Consider the following 18,284-nt stretch of genomic DNA (forward strand, 5'->3'; position numbering starts at 1 on the left):
CACAAGAAAAAGAGGCTGCATAGAGTGGCCCCGCAGGCAAGAAGGCAGCAACGCCCACTGATGCCAGAACCACAGCAGTCAGGGCCCGGCCACCCGAGCCCCCCAGACCACCCCTCCTTTCCTCAAGGTCAGAACAGCAGTGAAGGCCAGAGCCAGAAGCACAACAGACGCTCCCAAGCCACAGGCAGCTGCTGAGGCCTGAGGCCGGGGACGAAGCTCCTCCCTGCATGGGGACACGCGGGGCCGGCAGCCTGGGCTGCAGCCACTCCCAGGCCTCCATCACACAGAGACGGTACAGAAATAGCGTGTCTTGTGGGTGGGTGCTGGGTCGGGGAGGGAGGGGACTGCCTCTCCCTTTCCAGGCATATTTGGATTCCCCGGAGTGTCTGGGAATGACTCAGGCCTCTGGTCAGTGCTTCTCAGACCCGTGTTCACATAGCGCGTCTCTCTCCTTTCCCTCCCTGCCTGGGACCTAAGTAAGGCTCTGTTTAAAACTGGCCCAAATGCAGGGTCAGCGCCTGAGATGCAGCCCCCACAGCACCCCCACCCCACAGCTCCCACAGCCCCCCTGCAGCCTCCACAGCAGCTCCCCCACAGCATCCCCCCCACAGCCCCCCTGCAGTACCCCCACAGCAGCCCCCCTGTAGCCTCCACAGCAGCCCCCCCACAGCCCCCACAGCAGCCCTCCCACAGCCCCCCCACAGCCCCCACAGCAGCCCCCCCACAGCCCCCACAGCAGCCCCTGCAGCCCCCACATGCTCCGCTCGATGCTCACACCCAGTCAGAGTTTTATCTCCTTAACTCTAACGCTGTTTAAAAACTATTGTCCTAATCAAGCAAGAAAAACTCCGGGTTTGCAAAGCGTCTGCTCTGGAAGAGCGGCAGGCCAGGGTGGAGAGACCACACTGCCACACCTGAACACAGCAAGGCTTTCCAAACTCTGCGCAATAGAAGACACTGAATGGTGAATGCAGGAGCTCGCAGGAGACGCGGCTCTGACTCTGCCCCGGCCCGCCCCGGCCCGCGGTGCCGAGGGCGCGCGATGTGGATGCTTCTGTGCCAGAAGCGGCACAGAAGCGGCTGCCCCTCGGCCCCGACCCTCCCCACTGCGTCCTGGGGCAGCCTCAGAGCTTCGGCCATGGGGTGCACAGCAGCCTCCAAGCATTTTGAAAGGAGATTTTAGACTCTTGTGCGGAACACCCAGGGGCCGCCCGCCTGCAAAGCACTTGGTCAGCGTGGCCTGGAAAGGGGAGGCAGGTCCTGGAGGCAGGGCTCTGTCAGGCAGAGGACGTGATGCTCAGAGCAGCCAGGGACCCCCGTCCGGGCCCAGTCCCCCTGCGCCGCGCCCCACGGCTGGCTGGAAGTTTGTTCTGGAAACCACCTCCAAGACAAGCGCGGCAGCCGGCCCTAGCAGTTGGGAAGAAGGCGGCTGACGTGGCTTCCATGGAAAATGCCAGAAAGCACATCCCACACCAGGACACCTGGGGAAACAGCCTCAACTCGGAAAATCCCAGGCTGGTTCGGTCTCTCTGCTGCCCGGACCTGTTTAAACGTCCAGCCGTTTGGGAACTGTGTAGCCTTAGAGAAACACTCCAAGGCCCCAGGGACACCTGAAGCCCTGGAGCCCGGCCCCGTGTGTCTGTGTTCTTGCCACCTGGAGAGGCTGCTAGGTGACTGACAGGTGGACCGCGGGGCCTCAACCACTACTGAGAATGCCACACGATTTAAAAATACTCAGAAATTGCTTATTTTTAGAATTTTCCACTTAACATTTTTGGACCACGGCTGACCACATGTGACTGAAACCGCAGGTGAGGGGGTGAGCGTCAGCTGGTGTCAGGCTGGACACACCTGGGGGCCTGAGGAGCAGCCGGGGGTGTGGGGACAGGGGCTCCCCACACCCACATGGATGGCCTGTGCAGTCACCAGCAAGGCAGGGTCCTGCAGGCCTGGCCAACGGCAGCCACCAAACCTCTCCGCACTTCTGTTACAGATGAGTCAGAGAGGCCCAGAAAAAGGGACCAAAATTGAAGAACCAGGGAATTTCAGAGGGAAAGGAAGGGAAAATCCAACTGGCAAGCAGACCCCTGGGCCATGTGCTAGGAAGGGGTTGTGCCCAGCGAGGTCTACCCCCAACCAGGACGGGTGGACAGTGGCCCCAGCACCCCCTGCACCCCCTGCACCCCCACGGCCCACCAGGGGCCTGCACCTCTACAGGAAGGACAGAGGGAGGAGGAACCCCTCAGGGCTGGAGAGCTGCCAGCCACTGCTGGTGCTGGGCCCCGCCCCGAGACAGTGTCTAAGCACCACCCCATGGACAATCTGAACCTCGAGGGGCCTGATCCCGGCCCTGACCCATGCCAGGAGCCCCAGCCGGCGCTGCACGCCAGAGATCCGGGCTTTCGTTGGCAAACACGCTCGGCTGTCCTTGTTTCCAAGTCACCCCTGTTGGTAAAACAGTGAAGCCAGCAGTGAAATGCGCAAAACCCGAACAGCCCCAGAGTTGGAACTGGAACCTTCCAGGGAAGATGGCAGTGTCTAAGTGTCTCCCTTAACTGCTGCAGGTGCACCCGGGGTCCTGGGGGAGGACGTGAGAGGCTTGGGGGCCCTGAAGTCACCTGCTGGATTCCAAAGTGGGCCATGCCAATGGCGTCTGGAAAACATGGAAAATGTCATTCCCAGGAAACGTGGCACATCATTCACCCTGGACCACAGCATGAGGAAATCAACTCACCCTGGACCACGGCATAAAGACAGACGGGGCCCTCTCATCAGAAAGTGGGGAGCAGGGGTCTCAGTTTCCAAGGACCCCACAAGCGACGTCTGCAGGGTGAAAGACCCCGTGCCCAGCACCGAAGGACCTGCCCGACACACAGCCCCCAGCCTTGAGCGGAGACCCCCAGATTGCAACAACTGTGCAATGCACATGACCTCCCTTTGGTTGTGAGTCACAGGACTGTCTTAAAAAGAGTGTCTTCTTCCAGTGCCAGAAAACAGAAAGACGGGGGCTGTGAAGCGCACGATCCACAGCGGGCGGGGGGTAGGCGGGTGGCAGGTGGGCGGTAGGCGGGCAGTGGGCAGGCAGCGGGCTGAGAAACAGAGCAGAGCCCCAGCCAGGAGCCCAGAGGGTGGCAGAGCAGCGGACACCGAACCAGACCGTCGGACCTGTGCTGGGGGAGAGCGAGAGCGAAGGAGGAAGAGAGACGGAGACAGAGAGACGGTAAGGGGGAGAGGGACAGAGAGACGGAGGCAGGGAGGGACAGAGAGGGAGTGAGAGCGCTTCCCACAGGAAGAACCAAGCTCAGGCCCCACCCTCCCCCGAAGCCTGGTGCAGCTGCGTGGGACGGGCAGGAGGTGTGAGGGGCCCTGTCTCTGACGTTTTGTGCCAGCACTGCCCTCTACACACAAACTCTCAGGAACCATCACGACCCCATTTTGCAGGAGAAGATGCTGAGGCCCAGGGTGGTGAGCAGGCCACACGGCCGGTGGCAGGGGCAGAAGTGGGACTGCAGCCCACCAGGTGGTGTCACGGCCAAGGCCGCAGCGTCACTGCCCGTCCTGCCTCGCCTACCCCCAGGGCGACACTCCCAACTAAACCACCTCTGTCCTATGGTCTCCGGGGCTTCCTGACCCCTGGGGAGGGCGGCAAAGCCTGTGGAGGCTGGAGTCCTGTGGGCTGGGGGATGACAGGAAGACCAAGTCATCTGTATAATCGCCGTGGACACAGCCAGCAGTGCCACCCACCCACCCACCCACAAGGCAACACGGGGCCTGAGTCCAGCCCCAGGCAGGTGGGCTTCCAGAGTTGGGGTCCCTGAACCAAACCACCCCTGCTGCTCGCTCACCTCTAAGAGTGAGGCTGCAATGCTGTCAGCCAAGGATGCTCATGTGGGCAGCTCCGGTGCAGCCGGCCCCAGCGGGAGAAATGCAGCTGTGGCTGTCGTGGAGGTGGCTGTGGCCAATGGCCGTGACTGTTGCTGTGTTTGGCAGAGAAGCCAGGTGCACTGGCTCTGTGCTTCAAGGAGACCTAGAGGGTCTCCCCCAAGTCCGCCGGAAATGTGTGCACATTCGCCCTACCCCACTGTGCACCTGGCCCAAGTCGGGAGAGATGCCCAAGAGACCACAGCCAGCTTCAGCACAGTGAAGGCTGCCTTGGCCCTTCGGGGTGTCTGGGAAGAGCTTGGCATTCTCTCTGGGGTAGCTCTCACCCTCGCAAAGCACAGAGAACACCAAGAAACCCAGACACACGCTACATCCAAAGGGAAGGTCGGGCGGCTCCCAGACGGGGGGACGGGGGACACAGAAACAAGCCGCCGAGGAGCACCTGACACCGGAGCCCGAGTCTCGGTTCAGCACTGCCACCCCTGATGCGTCCACGCTGCCCCGGCCACAGACACCCACCGGCGATGAGACCTGAGATGCCACCACACCCTGGCCAGAGGCTCAACCCACAGCCCACACCCCATGACCTGTACCCACAAAACCTGTAGCTAGCAGGAACCGGCCTCTCTGCCTGACCCTGTCATCAGGGGCGGGAACTCCGGTGGTGGGCACACCCAGCGCAATTACAGGGCGAGCATCCGATGCCCTCCTAGTGGGCCGGCCACAAAGCCTCTCATCAGCCGCCCTGTGGAGAACCACAGCCAAAAGCCTGAACCGCCCGAGATTTGGCATCTCAATGGCACCTTCAGAATAGGAGAAAATAGCAAATCAAAACTTTGGTTTTCCGTTCCTTATTTACGACTCAGGACAAGACTGCTTGAGAGAGCATCAGACTCCAAGTGCAGGCTGCAGTGCAGTGTCTGTTCTGGGGGGGGGCTACCCCCTCTGCAGCTCACACACGTTCACCCCCTCCCCAGCCCACACACGCTCACCCCTTCCCCTCCCCACACACGCTCACCCCCTCCCCTCCCCACACACGCTCACCCCCTCCCCTCCCCACACACGCTCACCCCCTCCCCTCCCCACACATGCTAACTGCTCACCTCCCCACACACGTTCACCCCTTCCCCTCCCCACACACGCTCACCCCCTCCCCTCCCCACACACGCTCACCCCCTCCCCTCCCCACACACGCTCACCCCCTCCCCTCCCCACACACGTTCACCCCCTCCCCTCCCCACACACGCCCACCCCCTCCCCTCCCCACACACGCTCACCCCCTCCCCTCCCCACACACGCTCACCCCCTCCCCTCCCCACACACGCTCACCCCCTCCCCTCCCCACACACGCTCACCCCCTCCCCTCCCCACACACGCTCACCCCCTCCCCTCCCCACACACGTTCACCCCCTCCCCTCCCCACACACGCTCACCCCCTCCCCTCCCCACACACGTTCACCCCCTCCCCTCCCCACACACGTTCACCCCCTCCCCTCCCCACACACGTTCACCCCCTCCCCAGCCCACACACGTTCACCTGAGTGTTGCCAACACCAGCGTCAGCAGCCCTCACAGGAAGGGTGGCCCCCAGGCCCTCGTCCCCCCGCGCCCAGCCTCCACCTCGGGCCATAAACACCCTTTGGCCAATTGGCGCACCCTCCTCCAACAGACTGTGACCTCCCCAAGCCCCAGAATCCCTGGAGATGGAGAGCACGCCTGGCCCCCAGCCAGGGCAGATAGTCTCCAGGGCCAAGCTGTCACCTCAGAAGGGTGGGTGGGGCTCTCCCCAGGTGGAGGGCAGGTCCGGGACTGGGAGGACGACCCCCATGCAAGCCCCCACCCCGCCCTTGGGCTCCAGCCTCATCCCCAGCAGCCGCCAGCCCTCTGAGATGCCAGGGTGCCATGGACCCTGCACCAAGAGGTGCTCACTGGGCAGCCGTGTGACCAGCAAGCAGAGGCAGGTTCACAGCAGCAGCAGAGCTCTCCAGAGGCAACTCCACCAAGGGGTGCCGCAGAGCTCTGTACCCCCAAATTTATGAGGAGCCCGGCTTTGGGAGGGGACACCTAGGGGAAAAGGGCTCAGGAGGCCTCAGCCAAGGAGGAGCAGCACCGGCAGCCCCCCTCCTCCAGCACGGGGACAGGGACCGCTGGCATCGAAGCTCCTCGCCTACCTCCTGCCCGACAAGGCCACAGTAGCCCCCTCTTCCAGCACAGGGACAGGGACCGCTGGCATCGAAGCTCCTCGCCTACCTCCTGCCCGACAAGGCCACAGGAGCCCCCTCTTCCAGCACAGGGACAGGGACCGCTGGCATCGAAGCTCCTCGCCTGCCTCCTGCCCGACAAGGCCACAGGAGCCCCCCTTTTCCAGCACAGGGACAGGGACCGCTGGCATCGAAGCTCCTCGCCTGCCTCCTGCCTGACAAGGCCACAGGCACATCCGGGGCCAGCACTGACCAAACAGACGCTCCCTCCACCTCGCTTCACCCAGCCTGAGGCTGGATGGGAGGCACTGGCGTCTACAGCAGACCCACAGCATTCCAGAAATGACAGAAACCAGGCCAGGCTCTGAGCAGCCCGTCCGTTGTCCTGACACCTGACCATGACGGCATATTTACGGTGTCTTCTCAATCTTTGAAAAATATTTTAAGAGAACATGAGAATAAATCAATACTCCAGTGGCCTAAGGAAGTCAGCTAGCTGTGAAACTATTATGGTAAGCTACACAGTGAGGGGAATCAGCGTGGGGGAAAGGAAGCGGGCATTCCACAGTGCGAGACTCTGACACACAGAGCGCCTTGCACCTGCCCTGAGCCGAGCAGTCCTGACCCTGCAGAGCTGCTGTTCCGCTGGGGCCACGGCAGGAAATCACAGGCACTGAATGGGAGGAAGAGGATGACCGGGTGTTGGGATGGGTGCGCATCTCAGAGCAGCACACGGCAGCCTCTGGATGGGTGCGCATGACAGAGCAGCACACGGCAGCCTCTGGATGGGTGCGCATGACAGAGCAGCACACGGCAGCCTCTGGATGGATCACAGCCTCTGATGGGTGCATCACAGAGCAGCACACGGCCTCTGCTGTCTTTTCTGATGAACTTTCAATAATACATAGAAATATATGGGTTTAATGTTTCCTGTGTGTGTTTACAGATGTGTGTTTAATATTGAATGTGTGTGCGCGCACTGTATCTCCACGGGGCAAAATAAGAATGGAGAGAAACTAACGCAAAGAAAGACGCTAACGTGCTAGGCTTTCAGTGGGGACAACTTCTCATTCTTGAAAACTTAAAATTAGCTTTTCCAAAACATCTATAAAGCAACAGAAATGCTTACAAATTTAACAGCATTTGAGATTATTATAAATAAAAATGTTAGGTCTAATTTCTCTTTTGCCAACATTTCCTTCGTTTATATTAAATATTGACAGTCAACTCATTACGTGTAACAATAATGGCAATTTTTCCTAATGAAGTTTCAACATAAAATATAAAATGTAATGTAATTCGGAGCTTTGTAAATAAATGCCCATTTTACTTAGCGTAGGTGTAGAAAATTCACACACAAGTCTTACTTAGAACATGCTTCCCACTCCGGAGCATAAGCCCCTGGCATGGGGAGGGGTTGGGCTCTGTCTGAACTGATCACCACCATTGCTTTATTAATTGTTTTTGGTTTAACACCTGAACCAGCTGGGTGCAAACTATGACACACGTTACAAAACCACCTGTCCATCCTCCATGCACATGGAAGGCACATGGCCACAGAAACCAAACTATATGCTGCGTCCCTTTTAGAAAGCTCTGCGTATGTTCAAAATTAAAAGTCTTATAAGGAAACTATTTTTCTGTATTTTAAAATGTTCTTAATTACAAAGAAATAGATATTTATTCCAGCCAGTTAAGTCTCCAGGTAGAAAAAGTTAACTTTTTTCCCTCCCTCAGCCAGGCCCCCCCCAGAGGCGCAGTGGCGAAGACAGCTTGGTGTGCACACCCCCACCTCCTCTCTCGTGTGCATGGCCACGCCTCCATCAGATGTGCAGGCATTTCAACATGGCAGTCTCCATCCAGCCACGGTCTGCGGACAGCGTTCAGGCTCCAGCCTTGACCCTGGGCACCCTGACCCTCACGGGGGACGTGGCCTGTGTGTCTGCCTTTGTGTCCTGGTCCTCGCAGGGGACAGGCCTGTGTGTCCCTCCTTCATGTCCTGACCCTCGCAGGGGACGGGCCTGTGTGTCCTGCCTTCATGCATCCTGACGCCATGGGTCTGATTTTCCCACGCTGGAGGTCTGCTTCTGAACGGCTGCATCTCCTCCTGCAGGGGAAGCCATCTGTTCACCCATGTGCCTGTCCTGTCTGAGGCCTGGGCTCTTCCTACCCAAGGGTTGGGGGCTGGCCTGTCCCTCATGACCCAGGGACAGGCCAGGGCTCCCCGGAACTCCAGGCTGCTGCGGGTGTCCGCTCTGCCCTGGGTGAGGCTCTAGAAGATTCCTGTGGAAGCGACTGTATCTAGGGGAGCCCATTCCCCAGTTTAAAGGACGTCCCCCACCATGGCTGTCCACATGCCCAGTCCTCTCAGGAAGTTCCAGGCTGCCAGGATCGGAGGAAGCAGAAGCCGCTGTCCTTCAGCAGGGCCCTGCAAGAGCAGGATGAATCAGCGGGGCCATTCAGAACAAGGCTCAAATTACTGCTGTACTTTTCAGAATGGAGCCAGGCTCAGTGTTTCAGAACCAGAGGCTGACGTGGATCAGCTCGCGCCCGGCCTGGGACCTGAGCCAGCCCCTGAGTGCCACTCTCCACGGCCGCCTCAAAGGCTAAGCCTCTCCAAGCCTGCTTCCCCGCCGGCATGGTGGGGGTGGCCCTGCAGGATTCCCTGAACACTACGAAAAACCTGAGCCCCGCTCCTGGCCACTGGATAAGGACCTCTCCGAGCCTTTCTCCTTCCCACTCATTCCCACCCCCAGGCAGGAGCAACCAGCGCTGAGAAGTCCTGTCATCCCCACAGCCCATCATCCTCCGTCATCCCGTCCATCACCCCGCGTCTGTCACCCCACAGCCCATCATCCTCTGTCATCCCGTCCGTCACCCCGCATCCATCATCCCCCATCACCCCGCATCTGTCAGTCACCCCGTGTCCGTCATCCCCTGTCCGTCACCCCATGTCTGTCACCCTGCATCTGTCACCCTGTGACCATCACCCCCGTCTGTCACCCCACATCCGTCATCCCACGTCTGTCATCCCATGTCCATCACCCCACGTCCGTCACCCCCATCCATCACCCCGCGTCCGTCATCCCCCGTCCATCACCCCACATCTGTCATCCCGTCTGTCACCCCACGTCCGTCATCCCCCATCTGTCACCCTCCACCCGTCACCCCACGTCCGTCATCCCCTGTCCATCACCCCGCATCCATCACCCTGCGTCCGTCATCCTCCGTCCGTCACCCCGTGTCCGTGATCCCCTGTCTGTCACCCTGCATCCATCACCCCGCATCCATCACCCCACGTCCATTATCCCGTCTGTCACCCCGCATCCGTCATCCACATCCCATCACCATGGTGCTGTTTTCTTGGTGCTAGAGCAAGGTGGGATTCACACCTTGTGTGCACAGCTTCTGAGTCACTGGGTGGCTGGGCACAGCCTCACTCGGGAGCAGGGACCCACGGAGGGTGTGGCGATGACACAGCCCTCGGCTTGCTCTCCAGGAGTTCTTCTGATACCTCGAGGACACTCTGGACCCTGTGTCTGGGTCCCAGCCCTTCCGTAACAATGTGGCTCCTCTGAATCAGTCACAAGGAAGATCCAACTTAACACAGAGAGTTTTTCCCAAACAGCAGAACTGGCGGCAACACAGGCGTCCTGCAGTTCAGTGCACCGCACGTAGCGTGCGGGTGTCGGAGGGCGAGGCTGCCGTGGGCTCCCGGCGGACGGCGGCAGGGCAGGCCCAGGTCTCTATCACAGCGAAGCCTCTCCATTCGGCCCCCTCTGCCTGTTTACAACCTCGAGCTGGGTCAAAACCCCAGGGGTACTCAGAGGGAGCATTTCTCCCCAACTGGATTCCTAAGCCAGAGGGCAGGCAGCAGGGCCCTGGCCTGACACACACACGGGCCCCCGACCACGACCGGCTTCATGATGGTCACAGGATGTTCCGGTGGCTTCATTTTCAGTCCACGCCTCTGGTGCCAGGGTCTTGCTCGGCACTTGTGTGAACGGCGACCACGTGAAGCCTCTGTCTTGAGAAAAGTGTAAACAGCAGCTGCCTTTCAAGGCACTGAGGCCTTTCTCGAACTCAGCTCGTTTGCGCTGCGTGGTTCCCAGTCCAAATCCTCAGACCTGTTCACAGCCTCCTCTTGCCTCAAGCATCTTAGAGCTCCACTCCAATCCACACCCCAGCTGCCTTTTACAAAATCGCAAGCCAATGACAGCTCGAAAATAAAGTGAGAAAAACACCGACCAACATTTACTCAGCGCCTGTGGTGGGCTGCGAACGTTGACACAGGGTCCTCTCTAATCTTCTTACATGCAGATCAGCCACGAGGGCCGTGGAGAGGAGAAAAGCGCAGCTGAGCTGTTTTCTCTTAAAGCAACATAAACGTCAAAGCAAAACTGGAGCCCAGGACTCTCTGACTTTTAAGCTCATCGTCCTTCTGCTCCATCCCGGCTGTGCACACCCGGAGACCAGGCCCTCGAGCCTCCAAACGCCGTGAGCAGCCTCCTCGTGCTGTGGCTTCCAAAGAGACATCACCAGAGGCGGGGCTGGCGCAGGGCCACGAGGCAGGGGACTGGGTCTCTTTGACCGGGGGTGGTCTCACGGCAGCACGAGGCTCAGCATCGTGTGGGTCTAGCTCTGGGACACGAGGCAGCCCCCAGAACACCCTTGGGGCACAACTGCCCGGTGAACGTCCCGTCTCCTCAGCCACCCACAGATGCTGCCACAGCTGCACCCTCAGGGCAACGAGCATCTGGCGGAGCCCAGTGAGAGCCATGAGACACAGACCTCAGGGCCAGGCCCTCTCCCCATCACAGAAACCTGACCAGTCACACGTGGCTGCAGCTTGGGTGGTTGGTAAAAGAAAAATTATTCCTTCTATAACCAGAAAAAAATAGTGAATCAACAGAAACAGAAATGCTCAGAATAAAACATAAAAAATCTAAGTCAGTGGGACAGAATTCAGCAGTGCCCAGGAGGGCCTGGAACCTGGACCCTTGCTCTGGGTCCATGGGCTTACACGGCTGCCAGGACCAGGGAGAGACAGACCCGGGCCCCTGACCAAACCCTGTGCTGTAACGCCCGCAAGGTAGATTTTAAGTAATTTAAAAATTATCAAAAGGATAATATTTCACGCCTGTGAACATTACGTGCGACTCAAATCTCAGTGTCTGAAATAAGGTGAAATGGATACAGCCCGGCTCACTGACGGCACCGTGCCTGCGGCTGCTTCCCTGCACAGCTGCGTGACCCCTGGCCCCACACAGGACAGGTTCCGCGCACTCGGCCGCCACCTTCCTTGCACGGCTTCTCAGGAAAGCAGCAGGCAGCTGTGGCCCAGCGTGAGCCGGCAAAGCACTTCTCTCCCAGAGCCCCGTTTCCTCATCAGCAACAAACACAACAAGCTTCCTCCCCTGGCTGCTGTGAGGACCGACAGCCCCTCCTGGCACCTGCACAGGGCGTGACACACACATCACAGCCGCCTTCACCCGCTCAGCCTCCCTCGTCCCCACGGCCCGGACCGGAGCCTCAGAGCACCAGGACACACCCATCCGGACACCGGCAGGTTTGACACCACAGACTGTGCTTGGCTGGGGAGTGAGAATCCTCCTGAGAGAGCCACGGTGTCCCAGTTGGGGGGCAGCAGAATGAGGGTCTGGCCGTGGGCCCCAGTCGGGGGCTGAGCCACGCTCTGGTCAGGAAAGACATCGCCAGACACCTGTCATAATCCAGGGCTGCTCAAAGTAAAAAAAAACCCTAAAACTGCAACATGGAACGGCACAAACAAACTGCAGGCCAAGTTCCAACGGGCTGAGCCTCAAACGAGCTGCAGGCCGAGTTCTAACCGGCTGAGCCTCAAACGAGCTGCAGGCCGAGTTCCAACGGCTGAGCCTCAAACGAGCTGCAGGCCGAGTTCTAACGGGCTGAGCCTCAAACGAGCTGCAGGCTGAGTTCCAACGGGCTGAGCCTCTAAGGAGGGAAACGTCACTTCCTGCGTCACACAGAGCCCAGCCTCTCCACGTCCACGTCCACTGACAGCCTTGGTATTTGCAACTATGTCCATGACCATCTCTGTTTCTCCAAAACAGCCTCTAGCTACATAAGCTGTTCAGAAAACCTCACGTGTAAAGCAGAGAATGTCAAACCTCCATCTGTGGTCAGGAATTAGGACATCCCCAGCTGCAATTTGAGCAAAAATGGCGCTTCCAGAGGATCATCGGATCCTGTGTCTTGGTTGGGGTTGGGGCCCATCAACTTAAAATAGCTTCTGTTTATGCTAGTGAAGGAGGCACAGACTTTGCCCTATCTAATTCCAAGGAACAGGCGAGGGTGGGAGCTGTAGTGGAAGAGACAAAAGCAAAAGGCAGATTCGCCCCTTTGTGTGGTCCCGTAAGTGACACTGTCCCTCCCTCTCCCTGGAAACAGCGGCCCACAGGCACACCCCCAGCACCTGGGACAAGGGCACACCAGGCTAATTTTTAATCAGATGGATTTAGTGATAGCAAATAAAGAGAAGGAGAACAAAACCCTCAGCCAGGCTATTGTGAATGGGTGTTACCAAAAAATGGCATTAGCAGGGCACCAGGGGCCAGGCCAGCTCCAGGCAGCCCTGCATCTGCTCATCAATCCCCAGAGTCTTCCAGGGGACCCGGGACAGCCGGAACCTGACTGGGTGGAGGATTTCCGCCACGAGAAAGTCAGGGCCCTCCCCGAAGGAGCAGGAGCTCTGCAGGTGACTGTTCGGGAAGCTGGTCTGCTCCTGATACTCCGCAGGAAGAGAATCGCAGTCTTTAGACTGGGGTCTCAGATTTCAGGTGGACGGGAACTCTCTGCAGGGCCTGTGGAAAGAGAGATCCCAGCCCCAGCTCTGTAGGGGTGGGGCCTGCCACGAGCACTTCACACACGTGCCCGGGGATGCTGGTGCTGCAGGTATGGGGACCCCGCTAGGAGAGCCCCGGGTTAAGGGTTGGTAACTGGAGAATGGGGTGAGGGTATGCCAGTTCTCCCTGCTTGCCCTGGTCCCACACACTCAGGCCTCTGTGGCCAGCCTGGTCCTCCTTTCCCACAGCCAAGGTGCCCCGACTGCCAGCGTCCACTCCCCTTGGGGCCGCAGGGGACACCAACATCCGAGGCAGAGGCACTGCTGTGGGCTCATCTCTCAGCTCAAAGGGTTTCCAAGAGAATCCTCAGCAAAAAAGCAACACTCCCTGTTCAGAGAGTGAATCAGAGGCCAGCAGGAGGCTGGGAAGGTGCTTAGCTCAGGGAGGGCTGGAAGGTAGAGCTGGGAGGCACTAAAGCCCTTGGGGCTCAGAGAAAGGCCCAGCCCATCCCAGCAGAGGCCGACCAGGACTCCAGAGCGCGCGGAGGCCCTGCCATGCACGGGAAGCCTTTCCTGACTTGGGGGCAGGAGCTGGAGGGCTGGGATGATCCTAAGGAGATGCTCGGCCATAAGCCACACGCCAACTCCAGAGCCCAACAGCTGCTGCCCATCCTGGGCTGTTTCCACGGATGAGGCTTCTCTGAGTGTAAGTTTGTCTGCTCAGCCACACCAGCTTCCTCCTGGCACGTCGTCTCTCACAGGCACCTTCTTCTATGGAGACTGGGGGCCTCAGATGGCTCCTCCCGACAGGGCCCAGCACTTGGGCAGACGCACCTGTGGCTTGAGCTCAGCACAACACACAGTGGCTGGCGAGGAACGGAAGGAGAATTTGAGAAATGTATCTAAAATGTCAAGCAGACCTCTGCTACATTCACTGGGAAGAACCATGTTGCTTCTGACGAATTTCTTAAAAAGAGAGAAAGATGCCAATGAGAAAACCAGAGAGGACAAATGCTACCCGGGAATGTAAAACAGTTGCCATCAGAGACTGGCTGGCTCACACCGCGTCCATCAGTCCACCCCACCACGGCGAGCATCTGAGATGTCTGTAGTGTCTGCGATGTCCATACAGCTTGCACCACGTCCATCAGTCCCCCCACCATGGCGAGTGTCTGCGATGTCTGTAGTATCTGCGATGTCCATACAGCTTGCACCATGTCCATCAATCCACCCCACCACGGCGAGCGTCTGCAATGTCCGTGCAGGGGAGAGAGACCTGCCCTATCCTCAGCACGGCCCATGTGGTGTTAGAAAGGCAACCGCAAATTCAGCTGTGGAGTGCAAAACGAATTTCCTCCTGTCACACGCTAACTTTCTCTTCTGGATTTCCTGGGGTTTCCTTTATTAGACTTGAGTCCAGAACTCCTCTGGAAACATTCTCTGGGATATCTCGGCCTGGCACGCAGCGAGGTGAAGGAACGGGGACACGGACGGATGGAGGGAGATGAATTAATCAGCAAATGCTCCTTGCACATTTCCTAGCTCTGTCAGCCAAAGTGAGGTCTGACCACAAAAGCTACCCATTCACTTGCTAAATGGTACAAAATGGGCCCAGACCCTCATTTTACCTTTAAGTAAATAACAGCATATTCTCGTCTGGTTCTTTAAACCACACAGGCCAAAATGAGTTGAGCACTATTATATATTTAATTGACTCATAAAAGCAACTTGTTTTTCTTCATCCTTCGCCGACCTTTGTTTATGAGCATCCCTTGATAAAATGTGGGCAGGCTTTCATTGTAAACCCGAGGGCAGGTTAAACACGCTCCCTCCAAAGCTTACTTGGCGTTGATTTTTCAGCCACCAGCCTTCATGTGCAGGGACAGGGCAGAGTCGTGACCAACAGTGGAAAGACCCACAGCTCCCAGCTCTGGGGACGACGGGGGGTGCTAAGCTGGGAAATTCCCAGGCACGACCCCTGGCCGTGGGTGAAAGCACCTCCAGCCCCACCCCCAGTTGTGAGCTGCTGCAGGTTCCCCAGCCCCACCCCCAGTTGTGGGCCACTACAGGTCCCGGCAGGAGAAGGCCTCTCCACAGAGAGGTCACTGAACAAGGCACAGGGACAGATCTGGCTGTGTAAAAATACTTGGAACCCATGGGAGGCTTTGCGTGTGGTGTCATGGGCAGCCTCCATTACGTCCAGTGGCAACATGTTTAAGGCCTCTGTGCCGCCGTGCGGTAGCAGTTTTCCCGAGCGTCTCCTGGCTGGGACGGCTGGTGAGGATGTGAGTTCAATAAATGAACACGCCACCTTGGTGACATAGGCTGGACAGTCACACCCACCCTCGGCCCGGGCAAGGCCACGTGTCCCACAAAACATAAGGCTTGGGTTAGTGTCGGGCACACGGGGGAGGCGCCTGCCTGCGTGAAGGCTGGTCACAAGACAACTTCCCAGTTTACAAAATGGTTAACTGATTCATTAATACTCACTTCCTGTCACAAGAGACTCGCGCCCTGGAGATAAAGCCGTCAGAGGCAGAGCGCAGGCCTGGAAGCAGCTGGTCATGTCCACGCCCTCTGCAGGCCGCGTGTCCCCCGCACTGTTGCCTGCCGATTTGGTGGCTCCTCCCATAACACACAGCCTCCTGTGTATGTTTTTACCCTACAAACACTCTCTAACCGGTCCAGAGGTCAGAAACAGCCGCAGTCTCCTACCTCTATCGCTTCTCAAGGGAAAAGCACAGCCTGGAATGATGAGGAGCCCCCACGCCTTCTCGGTCTCCTGTAACTACGTTGCTACAGATGTATGTGTTTGTGTGAAGCTATATTTAAATGTGAGATTATTCTTCTTGGTTAATATTTTACTTTCTGTCATAACCAGCATGCTTAAAGAAGAAACCCAAACGCTCTGTCAATGGGACACGTGCTCAGAGGCTGTCTGCAGTTGAGGCAGGTGACATTCTGGGGTCTCTGGGAAGTTGTCATCACTCTGCTGACATGAGTGTGGATGTTGAGGCCTGGAGGGTGACAGGTCACATAGCCAGAGCCTGGCAGCAGCGCAGGGGTGGAACCCCCGGTCCCCTGCAGGCCTGTGCCCTCTCAGCCAGCCTCGCAACGCGCAGCTAATGCTCTTCAAGAAAACATTCTCTGGAGGAATCCTGCTGGTCCTGAAGTTTTTGGCCTTGAGAAGGTCATCACAGACACCCCTCCCCTCGGGCCAGGCCTGCTGTCTTGTCTGAGGGGCCCTATTTTATCTGAGGTGATCTGCAACTCTGAAACACACATACATGAAATAGAAATACCGTCCTCTCTATTAACCTAGAGACCCCCATCCCTACCCCTCCCTATGAATGCTTTTTCATAAACATGCCGCATTCTGAGGAATCCAAAAGACTCCAGCGTAGGACAGACCACTGGGAAAGGGGAAACTGGTGACTGAGCGGCGCCCGTCAGAGCCGTTAAAATGTGAGGGAAAACTGCACCTTACGGCAGACGAACCCTTAGAAGAGGCAAAACACTACTGAGTTAATGCTTAATTTATTTGTAATGATAAAAGTGTTTTTATCACTTTAAATAAAGTTATTTGGAAAAAGTTATTCAATGGCAGCCTAATAATTTTGCTTAATGAAAAATTAACTCTGCAAATACAGTTTCTACTATTCACGCGGAGCCTGCAGGCTTGGAGAATCCTCTGCATCGGTGTAGGGGTGCACGTGTGTGAGGGGTGCACGTGTGTGAGGGGTGCACGTGTGTGAGGGGTGCACGTGTGTGAGGGGTGCATGTGTGTGAGGGGTGCATGTGTGTGAGGGGTGTATGCAATGCTCCTGTATGCACATCTGTGGGTGTGCACGTGTGTGAGGGGTGCATGTGTGTGAGGGGTGCACGTGTGTGAGGGGTGCATGTGTGTGAGGGGTGCACATGTGTGAGGGGTGCACGTGTGTGAGGGGTGCACGTGTCTAAGGGGTGCATGTGTGTGAGGGGTGCATGCAATGCTCCTGTATGCACATCTGTGCGTGTGCACGTGTGTGAGGGGTGCACGTGTGTGAGGGGTGCATGTGTGTGAAGGGTGCATGCAATGCTCCTGTATGCACATCTGTGGGTGAGCACATGTGTGAAGGGTGCACGTGTCTAAGGGGTGCACGTGTGTGAGGAGTGCATGCAATGCTCCTGTATGCACATCTGTGGGTGAGCACGTGTGTGAGGGGTGCACGTGTCTAAGGGGTGCATGCACACACACCTGTATGCATGTGTGTGAGGGGTGCACGTGTGTGAGGGGTGCATGCACACACACCTGTGTGCACATGTGGATGTTGCCGTGTGCATGTGTACACCAAGTGTCTGTGAGTGCACAGGAACAGCCGGTTAGAAGTGCCTTAATCTTCCTGAGCACAATAGTAGCTCACCTCTTCAAGGAGGCTGAAAATTCTCATGATTCTCATAAATACGTGGCCACGTTGATGGGTTTGTCTTATTTATCCCTTACTCTATAATAACTTGGAAGGCACAGCCAATATTTCCCTTATATCCTGGGACAGCCCCAGTTCATGGCTCCCGACGACTGCGGCTGCCTCCCAGGAACCCCAGGGGGGCAAACTCAGGCCCACACCCGCCTACGTGACTCAAATCCCCCAGCCAAGTGCCTGTGGGAGGACATTTTAGTGGGTGGGGAAGCTTCTGAAAAATAACTTTACTCTATCTAATATTTGTAATTAACACATCAAGTAAAACTAAAAGCTTTTGCCTTGCCATTGTTGCCTTTTGGTGGGTGACCTTAAAAAGTCATCCATCTCACACTGACTCTATCACATCCCAACTCTAGCCCCAAATCCTAATAAACACACCAGTTAAGAATGCCCAGCACATTTTTACAAGCCTCACAATTTTCTGATTAGATGCACGGAAATGTCCCAAATATTTCTGATATATTTTATTTGAAAACCAATGTCACCACCACTTTTAAGCCACAGGCATACTAAAATCTGGACTAGCTTCTAAGCGAGTGGCAGCTTTCGAGCTCCGCACACTCAATGTGACCATCCACAAATCTATGATGAATTATTAACCACATCAGGCTAGCCCACTGCCTGGCCTTCTCTGCTGAAAGTCAGCAGCTGTATCCTGCATGAAAAACACCAGCATTCTTGTGTTCATAAAACCCACTGGTTCCAGTGCAGCTACCCAGAGGGAAGCCGTGGGTGTGGGCAGCGACAGGGGTGTGGGTGCCACCGTGGGGTCCCCCAGAAGGAAACCAGGGGAGCACAGAACTAAATGGTCACCCATGACAATGAATCATGATCTGGTGGAAAGAAATCAAAGCGCTTTTATTTGGGGATGACATTGGCTGCCTGCCCCTCCCTCTCCACACCCCCCTTTCCTCC

General features: G+C 57.2%; 1 protein-coding gene and 1 long non-coding RNA gene across 3 annotated transcripts in view; both read right to left on the reverse strand.

The window, feature by feature from the left end:
- Positions 1–18,284, reverse strand: part of RASA3 (RAS p21 protein activator 3) — a 144,707-nt gene that overhangs the window by 112,526 nt on the left and 13,897 nt on the right. The gene's annotated exons all lie outside the window — the stretch shown is intronic.
- On the reverse strand, positions 7,132–15,602 carry LOC134759916 (uncharacterized). The gene is made up of 2 exons (XR_010136841.1): positions 9,476–15,602; positions 7,132–8,511 (listed from the first exon to the last, which is right to left on the reverse strand). It is a non-coding gene; the product is annotated as an uncharacterized LOC134759916 (long non-coding RNA).

This window comes from Pongo abelii, chromosome 14 (genome assembly GCF_028885655.2).
Source record: "Pongo abelii isolate AG06213 chromosome 14, NHGRI_mPonAbe1-v2.0_pri, whole genome shotgun sequence".
Taxonomy (NCBI): Eukaryota; Metazoa; Chordata; class Mammalia; order Primates; family Hominidae; genus Pongo; species Pongo abelii.